A 13,887-nucleotide genomic window follows, 5' to 3' on the forward strand; every position below is an offset into this window, starting at 1 on the left:
ATCTGCAAACTTCTTAATCATTATATTCAAGTCTAAATCATTGGTGTAAATCACAAAAGCAAGGAACCTCGTACTGAGCCCTGTGGAACCCCACTGGAAACATGCTTCCAGTTGCAAAAACGGCCATCAACTATTGCCCTTTGCTTCCTGCCTTCGAGCCAATTTTGGATCCAACTTGCCACTTTGCCCTGGATTCCATGAGCTTTTACTTTTGTGACCAGTCTGCCATGTGGGACCTTATCAAAAGCTTTGCTAAAATCCATAGACACTACATCATACGCTTTGCCTTCATTGCCTCCTCGAAAAATTCAATCGAGTTCGTCAGACACGACATTCCCTTAACAAATCCGTGCTGACTGTCCTTGATTAAACCATGTCTTTCTAAGTAAAGATTTATCCTGTCCTTCAGGATTTTTTCCAATAATTTTCCCACCACTGAGGTTAGGCTGACTGGCCTGTAATTACTCGGTCTATTCCTTTCTTCCTTCTTAAACAAAGGTAATCACATTAGCAGTCCTCTAGTCCTCTGGCACCACACCTGAAGCCAGAGAGGATTAGAAAATGATTGTCAAAGTCTCTGCTATTTCCTCTTTTGCTTCACTTAGCAGCCTGGGATACATTTCATCTGGGCCTGGGGATTTATCCACTTTCAAAGCTGCTAAACCCCTTAATAGCTTCTTTCTCACTATGTTTATTTCATCTAATATTTCACACTTCTCCTCGATAGTAGTGCCTGCATCGCCCCCCTCTTTTGTGAAAACAGAAACAAAGTATTCATTAAGAACTATACCCACATCTTCCGCCTCCATACACAGATTTACCCTCATGGTCTCCAATAGGCCCTACCCTTTCTTTTAGTTATCCTCTTACTCTTAATATATTTATAAAACATCTTTGGGTTTTTCTTGATTTTACTTGCCAAAAAGTTTTCATGCTCTCTCTTTGCTTTCCTAATATCCTTTTTAATTTCACCCCTGGACTTTCTGTACTCCTCCAGAGATTCTGCAGTATTTAGCCCTCAGTATCTGTCATAAGCCTCTTTTTTTTTCTTTATCCTACCCTGGATGTCCCTCGACATCCAGAGGGCTCTCGATTTGTTAGGCTCTCCCTTTTTCTTTGAAAGCACATATTTGACTTGAACCCTACAGATCCCCTCCTTGAATACCTCCCACTGCTCTGACACTGATTTACTTTCAAGTAACTGTTCCCAGTCCACTATGGCCAAATCAATTCTTAGCTTAGCAAAGTTGGTTTTTCCCCAATTTAGAACTTTTGGGGCCAAGTTTCGGCCTGAGTTGCTCCTGTTTTTTTGGAGCAACTGGTTTAGAATGGAGTTCTAAAAATTGCAATTCTCGGCATTTAGTTTGCTCCAGTTCTAGTCAGTTAGAACAGTTTCACTTTGGAACAGAATTTTTTTTTCAAAAGGGGGCGTGTCCGGCCACTTACGTTTGTTTTCAAAGTTTAGGCAGTGAAAACTTACTCCAAACTAACTTAGAATGGAGTAAGTGAAGATTTTTGTACGCTCGAAAAAACCTTGCCTACACTTAGAAAATCAGGCGTAGGGAACGAGGGGGGAGGAGAGAGGTGGGGGGGCAAGGGAAGTAATTAAATTCTACAATCATTCAGCAGTCACACTTGTACAAATAACGATCCAACCTGAATGAAAAATTTATAAGAAAAGATTAAATAATCCATGTTCCTACCTGTGTGAAACAGCAGCAGCCTTCGAGCTGCTGTGCTTCAGGCAGGCCTACCATGTTGGAGACAGGGGTGGCGTCAGAGTCTCGACAGCAGCCCAACAGCGGCAGCAAGCAGCCTTCGAGCTGCGGTGCCTACAGGCAGGCCTTCCTTCCATCAGTGGCTGGCCGGCAGCCGAAGAAACAGCAAGCAGCCTTCGAGCTGCGAAGGGGGTTGAGGCCATTCGGCCACGCGATAGGGGCGGCGTCAGTGGCTGGCCGGCAGCCGAAGAAACAACAAGCAGCCTTCGAGCTGTGAGGGGGACTGAGGCCATTTGGCCAAGGATAGGGAGAGGCAGCCACGTAGACAGTTTTAAACATAAATTTGCAGAATGGGTGCTGCATTGTCAACACCACGTATTATGCAATGGTTCGCCATCAATTCACTGCATAGGAGAGAATTGATTAGAGCTCACCGCACCAGGAACGTCGTATCCCATAGGTTGATGGGCAGGAGACCTTACCCACGTCGACAATATCGAGCCAGGCGCTCATACCTGGACATGAGCGAGGCTGATTGTGTCAAAAGGCTGCGTTTCCGCAGAGAAGTTGTTGCTGAGATCTGTGATATGCTGAGAGCAGATTTGCAGCCCAGAAGCAGAACGCCAACTGCCCTGTCTGTTGCATCATCATCATGTTCTGCAAAATACATCAGAACAGTCAAATGTTTAACAGCAAGGGAAGGGGCCGGATGGATGGCATGAGTACTCTCACACATAGCAGGTTAGGCAGTAGGTTGATTTAAAGGGCCACGATGCATTTTCAGGACTTACCCTCTTCCTCGTGTGCGGGCCCAACTTGTGTTGGACTGATTGCTTTTCTCCATGTACGACTCATCATAGGAGCTGTCCTTTGTTCCAAGGGTGTCATTGGATGCAGATTGGGCGTGCCTCCTCCTGTCCGAGTTGCCTCCCTTTTGTTGTGGGCCAATTTCTTCTGCAAAGAGTAAAGTATAACTTTTTACAGAGTGTGTCAGTCTGCAAGATAGGACATACAGATAGCCAGGTTACAATTACGATTAAATTAAAAATGGAAAATATTACTTGCATTAACTACTTGACCAAGGTCGTGCCATTTCTTTTTACACTGGCTTCCAGATCTCCTGGTATGCACCACTGCGCAGTAATCTTCTGCAACTTGGTTCCAGCGTTTCTTCATTTCTTTTGGTGGCACTTTTATGCGACCTCTGTTGCTGGTATCTAGCTCCTGCCATCTCTGCTCAATTACATTGACTAATATCTCCACTTCCTCATGCAAGAAATTCTTTGTCCTTGGTGGACGTTGATCCATTGCAAAGTTGAATTGACACTCTCTTATTTCTCAAAACACACAGTCCTTAATTTGCATGCACCAATGCAGCACCTGTTCTGCAAGTTTAGCAGTGAAAAGCTGCACTCACTGATTTCAGCAGGTGATTTATTCAACAGTGCTGCTAAAAGCACTCTTCACACACAAAAATATCACTAAAATTAAATCACAACCCTTTCCAGGAGTCCACGAGACAAATCTTCACTTTTCCTCCAGTCCCTTTAAAAATGGCCAAGTGCCAATGTTTGTTTCACACTGCGCGTGCGCGCATGCTCCAACGCGCACGCTCCAACGCGCACGCGCAGGGTTTCCGGCACGACGTTGCCTTATTTGAATTAGGCCCACCCCCCCTTAGAGAATCGGCGCGAGTGTCTGGCTCTGCCCCCTGCTGTGATCTGCGCGCCGTGCCAAGCTGGTGAAGAGCTCCGAGGAGCCGGAGAATCTGGCAGTTTTTTTCCTGTGCACGTTTGAGCGCGAAAAACGGGCGTCCAGCTTGGGGCTGCGCCGTTCTAGGCGCGGCCCGAAACTTCGGCCCTTTATTCCTGGTCTATCCTTGTCCTTTTCCATAATTACTGTAAATCTGACTGAATTATGGTGACTAGCATCTAAATGCTCTCCCACTGATGCTCTCCACCTGCCCAGCTTCATTCCCCAAAACTAAATCCAGAACCGCTCTCTCCTTAGGTTTCCCAGTGTTTAATTGAAATTGACACTGATTTATCTTCAAGTAGCTGTTTCCAGTCCTTGAATAGGTCTTGCATGTATGGTATAGCAATACTTTAGTTACAGGGATGTCGATGAGTATAATACAAATAAGAAAAAAAACATAGTTTTGTTCACCCAAGAAACCATAAACTATAAAGAGAAACATGTTTTGAGTCTAGTGTGGCACTTTCTCCCTAGAAAATACTGACAAATAATTGGAAGTCTGGATGATGGAGGCTGTACTGTATATAATATTTGTTTTGTATTTGTTTACACAGGACTGGTTAATTCCAGTTTCATTGGAAGAAAGTAGATAAAGCATTTATCATAACTATACAAACTATTATGCTGCAATTATTACCTCAGGGAAGCTGGCCCTAGTAATATTACAGGTCAGATTCCAAAGCCACCTAAACAAGTGAAAAATATGTGTGTACAAACTTGTTTTTAAGTTCTGATTTTTAACTTTAATCTGGCTCATATACCTAAAATACATGCAGAACAGTAAGCACTTCATTGGTTATGAAGTGCTTTGGGACGGCCTGATAAGGGTGTGAAAGACACTAATTAAAAAAGTTAGAGAAATTTGTATTTATATAAACAGCTATGATGCTGAGTTATTTTATTTCCTTTCTTCCACTTCTTTAGGAGTGGAGTATTTCTTGTCTTCATTCAACATTTGCAATATGATGTGGTCTGCATACCATTATCCAATACATCATTAATGGGCTGCATTAAGAATGATTACTTAATTAGATTTAGGTCAACTCACAGATAAAGAGAGAGTAATTCTCTTCCATGGTATTCATAGCCGCATGCATCTTGCCCTGGCAGATTATATGAATTAAAATAGTGCATTGTAGCAAATGACAACCCTGATCAATTCAATTGCAAAGTTACCTAGGCAGCTTCAAGTTAATGATCAACTGTTATTTTTTTATTCATTCTCGGGATTGGGTGTTGCTAGAAATATTGCCTATTAGTGTTGTCCTTGAGAAGGTTGTGGTGAGTCTTCTTGAATTGCTGCCATTGGTATGGTGAAGATGCTTCCACACTGCTGGTAGGAAGTTCCAGTATTTTGACCCAGTGAAAATGAAGAAATATATTTTTAAATCACTGTACCTAATTATTAAAAGCAGGTCAAGAAAATCAAACCTTGTGTAGTGCGCACATAATATAGTTTAAAATGGGGACTGTTAAATATTATTAACAATTCACAATTCTCTTACAGATTATGTGAACTCAGAGTTGAATTTAAGGTGGAATAGCATTAAAGAGAATATACCATTGCAGGAAGATACTCTTCGTACAGTAAGTATGTTTTGTAAATAAAAAAGCTTGATCAGTTAAGTTGAAATGATCAAGCAGTGTTGCATTGCTTATTGCATATTTCTTGTCTAGCAAGAATGACCAGGAAGCCTGTGATTATGTTGACACTTAAATCTTAGTCATATATCTATATTTTTTTATCCTAATTTGTCTTCAATTGCCCTGCAGGGGAAACATAAAAACTTAACATTTGATAAAATAAGAAAATAATTGATACGGATGATGGAAAAAAGAGTTCAGTGGGTTGAATTATTTGTAGAGTTTCAAGATCAGAATCATTTGGATTAGAAAACAATAATGTAATCTTTGGCTCTGCAACTGTAAGTTTCTCAAACATCCTGAGCAACTCTAATTTTAATAAATACATGGTTGTATGCAGCATGTGATCTGTTTATCATCGAGTTCTGAAACAACTCGCATTTAGTGTACTTCGTTATATCAGGTCCTGAACCCACATCTATCTCCAGTTTCTTTGCTACTATCTTCCTTCATCCCCTCTCCGAGCTATCATGTCTGTGAGACCCAACACCTGATCCTTTGACCCCAGATCCACTTAACCTTTGACTACCCAACTTTTCTTCCTGGCCCCATCCTAGCTGGCATTGTAAATGGTTCCTCTCCTCGGGTACTGTCCCTGTGTTGCCATCACCCCCCTACTCAAATCCCACCCTCAACCCCTTGTTCATGCTAGTGTCCCATCACCAACTTCCCTTTCCGCTCCAAAGCTCTTGTCTCCTCCCAAATCCGTGCTCATCTTCCTGCAATTTTATAGTTGAATAGTTCCAATCAGGTTACCGCTCCTGCTAGAGCACCAAAATGGCCGTAATCAAAGTCTCAAATGACATCGTTTATGATTGTGAATGTGATGCATTATCCCTCCTTGTCCTCTCTATGGCCTTTGATAGAGTTGACCACACCATCCACTTCATCGCCTTTCATCTGTTATCCAGTGCAGTTAGATTGCCCCTCCAGCTTCCCGTTTCCATAGACTATCATGGCTATACCAGCATTTAAGTTATTTTCCGACCTTCCTGGTGCCATCACAGACTCTCCCAGAGACATTAGAGGCAGAGAGATATCGGGGAAACATCAGAGACAAAGAGTTATCGGGGAGAAAGAGAGAGGGTGCTGTTACACTCATAATAAATGGTCAGACTGAGTACTGTGTGTAATGAGCAAGTGTGACATTAGCTCCTTTATTAAGGTTCCAGAGTGCAGATACCTTGTGGGTGGCCTGCTTATATACTGTGCTCCCAAGGGATGCTGGGATCCCTTGGGACTTCAACAGGTAGGCCCTCTGGTGGACAGGTGATGCAGGTTACAAAGGGGTTAAATACATAACCGGTGCGATTGGAGGGGGGTGGGAGAGACATGGGAGGAGAGATGTGGGAGGAGAGGGACAGATTGAGGGAGAAGTGAGAAAGAGAGACACTGGGGGATTCAGGGGGAGAAATTGGTGGAGAGATGGTGGCATTGGGGAAGGGGAGATAGATAACTACATATGCACACACCCAGGGAGAGAGAACAGGGGGGAGCACAGTGAGAGAAGTAGGTAAAAAGACTGAGTAGAGGAAATAAAAGACACAGGAGAGAGAGTGAGACAGGCAGAGGAGGCGAATCCTTCTGACTGAGCAACACCATGGGATATCTGCTACTATATAGTAAGCAATTTTTCTTAGAAACATATAGCAAAAAAGATACCTGTGCCAGGTCTTTGAAAGTGCTGTCCAATTAGTCCCACTGCCCTGTTCTTTCCCCATTGCCCTGCATTTTCTTTTCAAGTATATATCCAACTCTCTTTTGAAAATGACTATTGAATCTGCTTCCACCAGTCTTTCAGGTAAGGCATTCCAGATCACTGTTAATTTTTTTTTAAATTCCCCATCTCCCCTCTGGTTCCTTTATTGCACTTACTTTCTGCAACATTTCCCTGTTTTCTGTTGGGCCGCCTTGTTTTTAATCCTTATTTCTTATACTTAACTCTCTTTGGTTTATTCTTCCTCTCTTTGGCTTATTCTTCCATGATGACTCACTTGAGTTCTAGTGCTCCTAGCTACCAATATGCGTCTGTTAGTTGCAGGTGGCATTGTTGCCAACAGTCTGAGAGCATATGCCTTCTTGGCCGATTCACTTCGGAATCTTTTCACTTCCTGACTCTAGCTGCAGCTGACCAGTAGAGCTGGAACCTACTTGTCATGCTCCCAGACTCTACAACCCTCCATTGACTTGTCCCAGCCCTTGGGATTCCATCTTTTGGTGCTTGCAGACCAATAACTTTCATCTCAGAACATCTACACGAGCATCCACCAGAGTGCTTACTATTGCCCTCATGCGACTGTCCTAGTCCAAGATCCTGCTTTCACCACTTTCCTACATCTCTGAGACATCACTCCCACAGCTCTTGCATCTCCCCCAGCACTAGTCCTATGCACAGCAACACCCTTTCCTAATGCTCCAGTATCCTGCCACCTGCATCCCAGTTCAAGGCCACCCTCCTATCGCTGCTAAATTGCAGCACCCCTCTATCACCACATCACTACCAGTACTCCAGAGTACTCTTCCATACTTCCAGGCCAAAGTATGTAGCTCTCCAATATTTCCTGATCCCAATTTTCCTCTATACACACTCCTATAACTTATCTTCCCAGTGCCTCTAGACCAGGGGTGGGAAATTATTTGGGCTGGAGGACCACTTAACAAGTTTTGGTGAGCTGTTGAGGGCCACACACCAATGTCCCCCTAAGGTGCGTGGTTGCACACCAATCGCAAGGGCTCCTGCCACTGGAAGAGATACTGCATTTTTAACTGGTCATCCAGCCCAAATAATTTGCTAACCATAAGTAAGAGCTTTTGAAACCAACCAGCTACATTTGCACGGTCTTTGAAAACATGCAGGGGTTGCATGTTTGGCTGTGCAGCTGACCATTTGCCATGTTATTCCGGTATCCCATGCAGGTATTCATGCTATCTGATTTCAAGACTATCTCTGTATCAGCCGCAGCACAGTCCAGACTGAACAGAAGTTTCAATTATCATGAGCACGAGTAGAAATAAACCCACATCACGGTTCCCCAGCCCAACTGAAATGAAGAGCCTTCCATTACAGCCGAAACAATATTAACCACAAAAGTGATGGCAGACTAAGCATGCTGCTCAATAAGCAATGCGCAGTTTCTATAATCGAGTGCCATTACCTGGAGTCCTTGTGCTCCGGGATCCACTCTCGTGTCTAAGACGGCTATGAGGAAACCTTGCAATCGTACTCTGGGGAGCGGGAGTGGAAAGACGCAGCAATGGTCTCTTCCATAAATTAGTCATGGAGATGAGCAGCCATGATTTGACTCTAAAATGGATAGGGGATATTTGAGTATGCAGTGCATTCTGGGTACGGACACCGTCATTGGAGTCCAGAATAGTGGAACGGATCACTTTGAGATCAGGCCGGGGGAGAATGGCTTTTGTGAATTGTTAAATTGAATTAAGTATTACTGTGTGTTCCCTGGCTGCAGTTCTGGTCCATCTTTGACCCACATGAAGTGAAAGTGACTAATGTGCAGTTTGAGCTTCGGCTTGTGTTCTATTTCTGTCCTGTCCAGCGGGCCAGATTGAATGATTTGGCGGGCCATATTTTGCTCTAGACCCCAGAACCACCCTCCTAGCAACATCAAAATATACATCTCCGCTACCCAGTACTCGTACATACCTACTAGTAACCTCAAATCTCCGAGTTTCTTGGACTTTTTATTAAAAAAGGAAAGGTTTAATTGAAAGATAAAACTGAGTACATAGCTACACAAGCATATAATAATTTTCATGAAAATACGCATATAATGTAATTTGAAGCTGAAAATATCACCATCACCTCCAGAATTGTGTGTAATAAAATGCAATTTGACTTATTCAATCATCATAAATCAGTGGCCCTTTTAAAATATTCATTGTATAAAATAACACATCCTTTGATTTCCCATGCCACCTGAGATCCACTATTGTTAATAAGTCAGTTTGTAGTTGTGTAGAGGATGGTTTAGAATTTTTAAGAAGATCAAAACACTCACATTTTGCTCACAATAGTCAACACAAATCAGAGTTTTTAATTTTTATTGGAGAACTATTCAATCTCCTGTAGCATGTACATGGGTACCAAGGGCACCTTTTGGGAGAGTGCAGGGGAGAGGAAATAGGTGAAGAGAGTATGTGACGAAAGAGAGGAGGACAGTGGGAGATGAGAGGGGAGAAGTGGGGGCGGGAGAGATGGGGAAGCAGAGGGATAAGGTGATGTGGGTGGATGTTCTCTCTTTCAAATCTGCTGTCATCACTCCCTTCACAAAAATGCCATCCTTGACCCCTTTGCCTCGCAAACTGCCCCACGTCGGTGTCAACTTTTGTTTGATTACATTCCTTTGAAGCATCTCGGAACATTTTCCTATGTTAAAGATGCTATGTAAATGCATGTTGTATCAGTAACAGTAATGGGGGGGGGAAGAAGGGGGAGAATCAGGTTGGGAAAGGGTGGAGAGCAGAAGAAGAAGGGGGAGAATAAATGGGAAGGGGGAATAGCAGGAGATGGGGAGAGGGAGGAAGTGACGGGGACGCCATCACTGCTCCTTGCTCAGGCCTCTAATTGCAGATTGGGCCCTGATGATATCATTGGACCCGATCTGGATATTTCAAGTAGGACACCGCTTCCTTCTAACAGGTGTCCTGCTTGCCTATGCAAGAGGGCAGATTAATATCAGGATGGTGGGAAGGCTGGGTGGGGGTGGAGGAGGAGGGTTGTAGAGTTATGTTTCTGCCAGGCAGGGGCAGTTAAAAGAAATGCTTTCTACTATCTAATCCAGCTCTTGCCTACATATTTTATTTGCATGTTCCCTAATTCTCCTATCCCTAGGCATCTTAAATAACCTATCCAATTGGACAAAATCTAATCCTTTCATCATTTTGAAAACTTCGTGTTCTCAAAGCCTTTGTATCTTTGATGAAAATAGCTTCAACTCATTCAGACTATCCTGATAACGAAGATCCTTAAGAGTAGGCATCATTTTGGTTACCCTCCTCTAATTTTTCCAGCGCCCCACTATTTCCTGCCCAAAAGTAGACACCTTGCCCGATATGTGGTTGTACCAAGACCTCTTATCTAAATACAGTGACCATGAGTTTGTTTCTGTTTTGGGTGCAATTGGCGATCCGGGTGCAAGTTGTGCTCAAAATTGCGCTATTTCAGAAGTGGTTTTTTTGGCTCAAGTTTCCACTCAAACTCATTTGCCTATCGCTGAGTGTAAAATCTGCCATGTACCAGTGTAATCGGGCAGCATTTTAGAACTTAATTTTTTTTGCATTTAAAATATTCCTTGATGTATTCAAGGAATACGGGCTTTCCCTATCATTTCCTCCTCCTACCCATCCTCTCCCCACTTCTTCCTCTGCTCTCTACTCTTTCCCCACCTGCTTTTCCCACTCCTTTTCTTCTCCCGCTGCAGATTTATTAATACAGCTGAAAATGGGTTTATCATCAAAAAAATTAACTGTCTAGTCCACCACCTGATTTTAAATAACTGAACATGACTTTAAAAAAACCTCTACAGAATCATTTACCAGTTACATTGGTGTACTGTAGTCAGTTTCTTAGTAAATTTAAAAGAAATAGTGTCCATGTGACAAAAAAAGCTTGATTTAAAGAGCCTCCTCGAAGGCCTGCAAATGAGTGCAACTAGTGGAAACTTGCCATGGCGATTAAGTCGATCTGGGGGGCTGGCCAGTTTTGTGGGTGGGTTCGGCTTCCAGTTTTTTAAACAAAGTGATCATCTGCACAAACATTTTTGTGTGGTGGGGGGGGGGGGAAGACGGGTTGGGGGAGGGGTGGGAAGAGAGAGAGGAGGGGAGATGGTTTGGGGGGGAGGAAGGGAGAGAGAGAGAGAGGTGGAGATGGATGGGGAGGGAAGAGAGGTGGCGATGGGTGGGGAGGGAGAAACTGGGAGAGAGGTGAGATCGGAGAGATAGAGAGAAGGGGAGATCGGGGGGGATCAGAGGGGGTGGAGAGAGGAGGTCAGAAACTCGGTGGGTGTGTAAAGAGTGCAGAGAGTGCAGTGGGGATGGTGGAAGAACGTGATCCAGTTCTAAAGGGGGAGTTGAGAGCGAGAACATGATCCAGATGATAAGATCGGACAAAATCCGGGAGTCATGCCGGGGGTAGACCTTGGGCAGTGAGGTGGGTGGGGGCAGGAACTTCTTTGGCGGGGGTGGGAGAAGGTCTTAACCATGAGAGTGAGCCCTGTCTGTTCCAAGTTTGCAGATGACACCAAATTGGGGGCGGAAGTCAATACTGAGGAGGACTGCAACAAATTACAGAAGGATATTAATAAACTTGCAGAATGGGCATATAATTGGCAAATGAAGTTCAACAGAGATAAATGTGATGTATTACATTTTGATAGGAAGTCTAGGGAGGTCACTTATTACTTGGAGGGTGAGAGTCTAGGTGGGGAAGAGGAACAAAGGGATCTCGGAGTATAAATACACAAATCACTAAATGTTGTGACACAGGTTAGCAGGGCCGTAAAAAAAGCAAACCAAGCACTAGGGTTTATTTCTAGAGGTATAAAATTGAAAAGTAGGGAAGTTATGCTTAACCTGTATTGAACCTTGGTTGGACCACACTTCAAGTTGTGCGTACAATTCTGCTTGCCATATTATAAAAGGGATATGGAGGTACTGGAGAGGGTGCAAAGAAGATTTACAAGAATGATGCCAGAAATGAGAAGATATACATATCAAGAAAGGATTAACAGGCTGGGTCTCTTTTCTCTTGAAGAAAGAAGGCTGAGGTGTGATCTAATAGGTCTTTAAAATTATGAAAGGTTTTGATAGAGTGGATACCGAGACAATGGCTCAAAATTGCCCAGGAGTTGCTCCGTTTTTTTTTGGAGCCATTTGATTTTTCTGGAGTATCTTAAAAATCCCCATTTTGCACATTCAATTTGCGGCAGTGCAAGTGAGTTAGTTAGGATTTTTTGAGTTTAGTTTATTTTTTTTCAAAAAGGGGCGTCACCAGCCACCTACGCCCATTTAGGCCACTTTGAACAGCTAATAGTTACTCCAAACTAACTTAGGCCAGTGTATGTGGCCACTTGTGGCTGCACAGAAAATCCTTCCAGAGAGTTAAGAAATCAGCGCAGGTAGGTATTAATGACTTGACTAAAGAATGTGAATAGGATCAAACAGCAATACAGGACATCATATGACAAACTTCGCAAAGTTAATTTACTAAACAACAGAAGCATTGATGGAAGCTTAAACTACAAAAATAAAAGAAGTAAAGAGACAAAACTTATTTACATAATTTTTTCAAAATATCCAAATAAAAAATAGAGGTACCTCCTGCTCGTAATTCTTATGTTCTTATGTAGGAAAGTATTTTCATAAATAGGATTAAGGAAAGTCTTGAGTAAGCTCATTAAAATTACCAGCTACACAGTTATCCACTCCCCCGGGATCAAAACTCTTCTCTCTCCGCCCCCCCAGCCCCGGGATCAAAACTCCCCCCCTGCATCAAAACTCTCCTCCTCTCTCCCGCCCCCCGGATCAAACTTTTGAGATGGATTTCAAAATAGTCAATTCTACCTAAACCTTTGCATGGCAATGTTCTCCAGTCTTCAAGTTGAGTGTAGAATATTGACACACAGTGGCAATAATGCAGGCAACCAACAAAAGAACCAAGTGCTTTAGAAGAAGGTAGGCTTTTCTCGTTGCTGTGCAGCAGGCCACTCGGCCCGGGATAGGGGCGGGGTGCATCAGGTCCCATGCTGCAGCACGCATCATTATCATCATCGGCAGGAGCTACTGCACATGCGCGAACGCTCTAATGCGCATGCGGACAGCTGCCGGCACTGTTTCTCGCGCAAGGCCCTAGCTGCCCAATCGACTGGCCACGCTGCGCCAACAGAGTGGCCAGAATCCGGGTAGATCTTTTTGGCGCCGCTTTCAGCCTACGAAGTCGGAAAAACGGGTGGGCCAAATTTGGGCCCAATGTTTCCACTTATGGGGAAGGGCATAACTAAAGGCCATCAAGATAAGATAGTCACCAAGAAATTCAATAGGGAATTCTGTCTGGAGTCGGCAGTCAGAATGGCTCGAATTACATTTGCAAAGAGAAACTGCTGGGTGTGTCTTATCCTCCAAGGGGACCAATCAGCAATCAGGACTTGACATCAAGGAGTCCCAATCAGAGCTTTAGGTGTTGCAAATAAACATGTCCTTTTTTAAACTAGCACTAAAGGTCTAGGCTAGTATTCATAGTTGTATAGGTGCAACGCGTACAATCCGGAACCCTCAGGACTGAGGCCATTCCGGATTCCAGGCATTTCCGCACTTTCGATTTGCTTTCTGACGTCACTAATCCGGAAACACCCGAGCCCAGGTTCGGGTATTTCTGTATATTGTAACATCAGAAAGAGTGGGGGGGGTGGGGGATTCACGCCAAGGAGGTGTTCGGGCCATCCGGCCCCGTCAAGGAGGTGGTCGTCGGGTGGGGCCCCGCCAAGAAGGTCGTCGTCGGGCAGGCCCTGCCGAGGATGTTGTTGGGCAGGCTCCCGCCAAGGAGGTGTTCGGTTGGGCCTCGCCGAGGAGGTTGTCGGGTGGGTCGGTGAGGAGGCCTCGAGGTAAGGGCAGCGGCAATGAGGCGAGCGGCGGCGAGACCCGAGGTTGGGCAGCGAAGGGCCCCGAGGTCGGTAGGGTCATCTGCTCTTGATTCTGGAACATTTTACAGATTCTGGATGACCCTGCCATCAATCAGTCCGGATTACGGAACATT

The 13,887-nt window shown here is 44.1% G+C and overlaps 1 protein-coding gene across 2 annotated transcripts in view; it reads left to right on the forward strand.

The window, feature by feature from the left end:
• zbtb20 (zinc finger and BTB domain containing 20) overlaps positions 1-13,887 on the forward strand; it is a 392,419-nt gene that overhangs the window by 154,205 nt on the left and 224,327 nt on the right. For both annotated transcript variants that reach the window (XM_070892903.1, XM_070892904.1), the window contains exon 2: positions 4,981-5,060. The gene's annotated coding sequence lies outside the window, so the exon portion shown is untranslated. The remainder of the gene's footprint in view (positions 1-4,980; positions 5,061-13,887) is intronic.

The sequence above is a fragment of the Pristiophorus japonicus genome, chromosome 11 (assembly GCF_044704955.1).
Source record: "Pristiophorus japonicus isolate sPriJap1 chromosome 11, sPriJap1.hap1, whole genome shotgun sequence".
Lineage (NCBI taxonomy): Eukaryota > Metazoa > Chordata > Chondrichthyes > Pristiophoridae > Pristiophorus > Pristiophorus japonicus.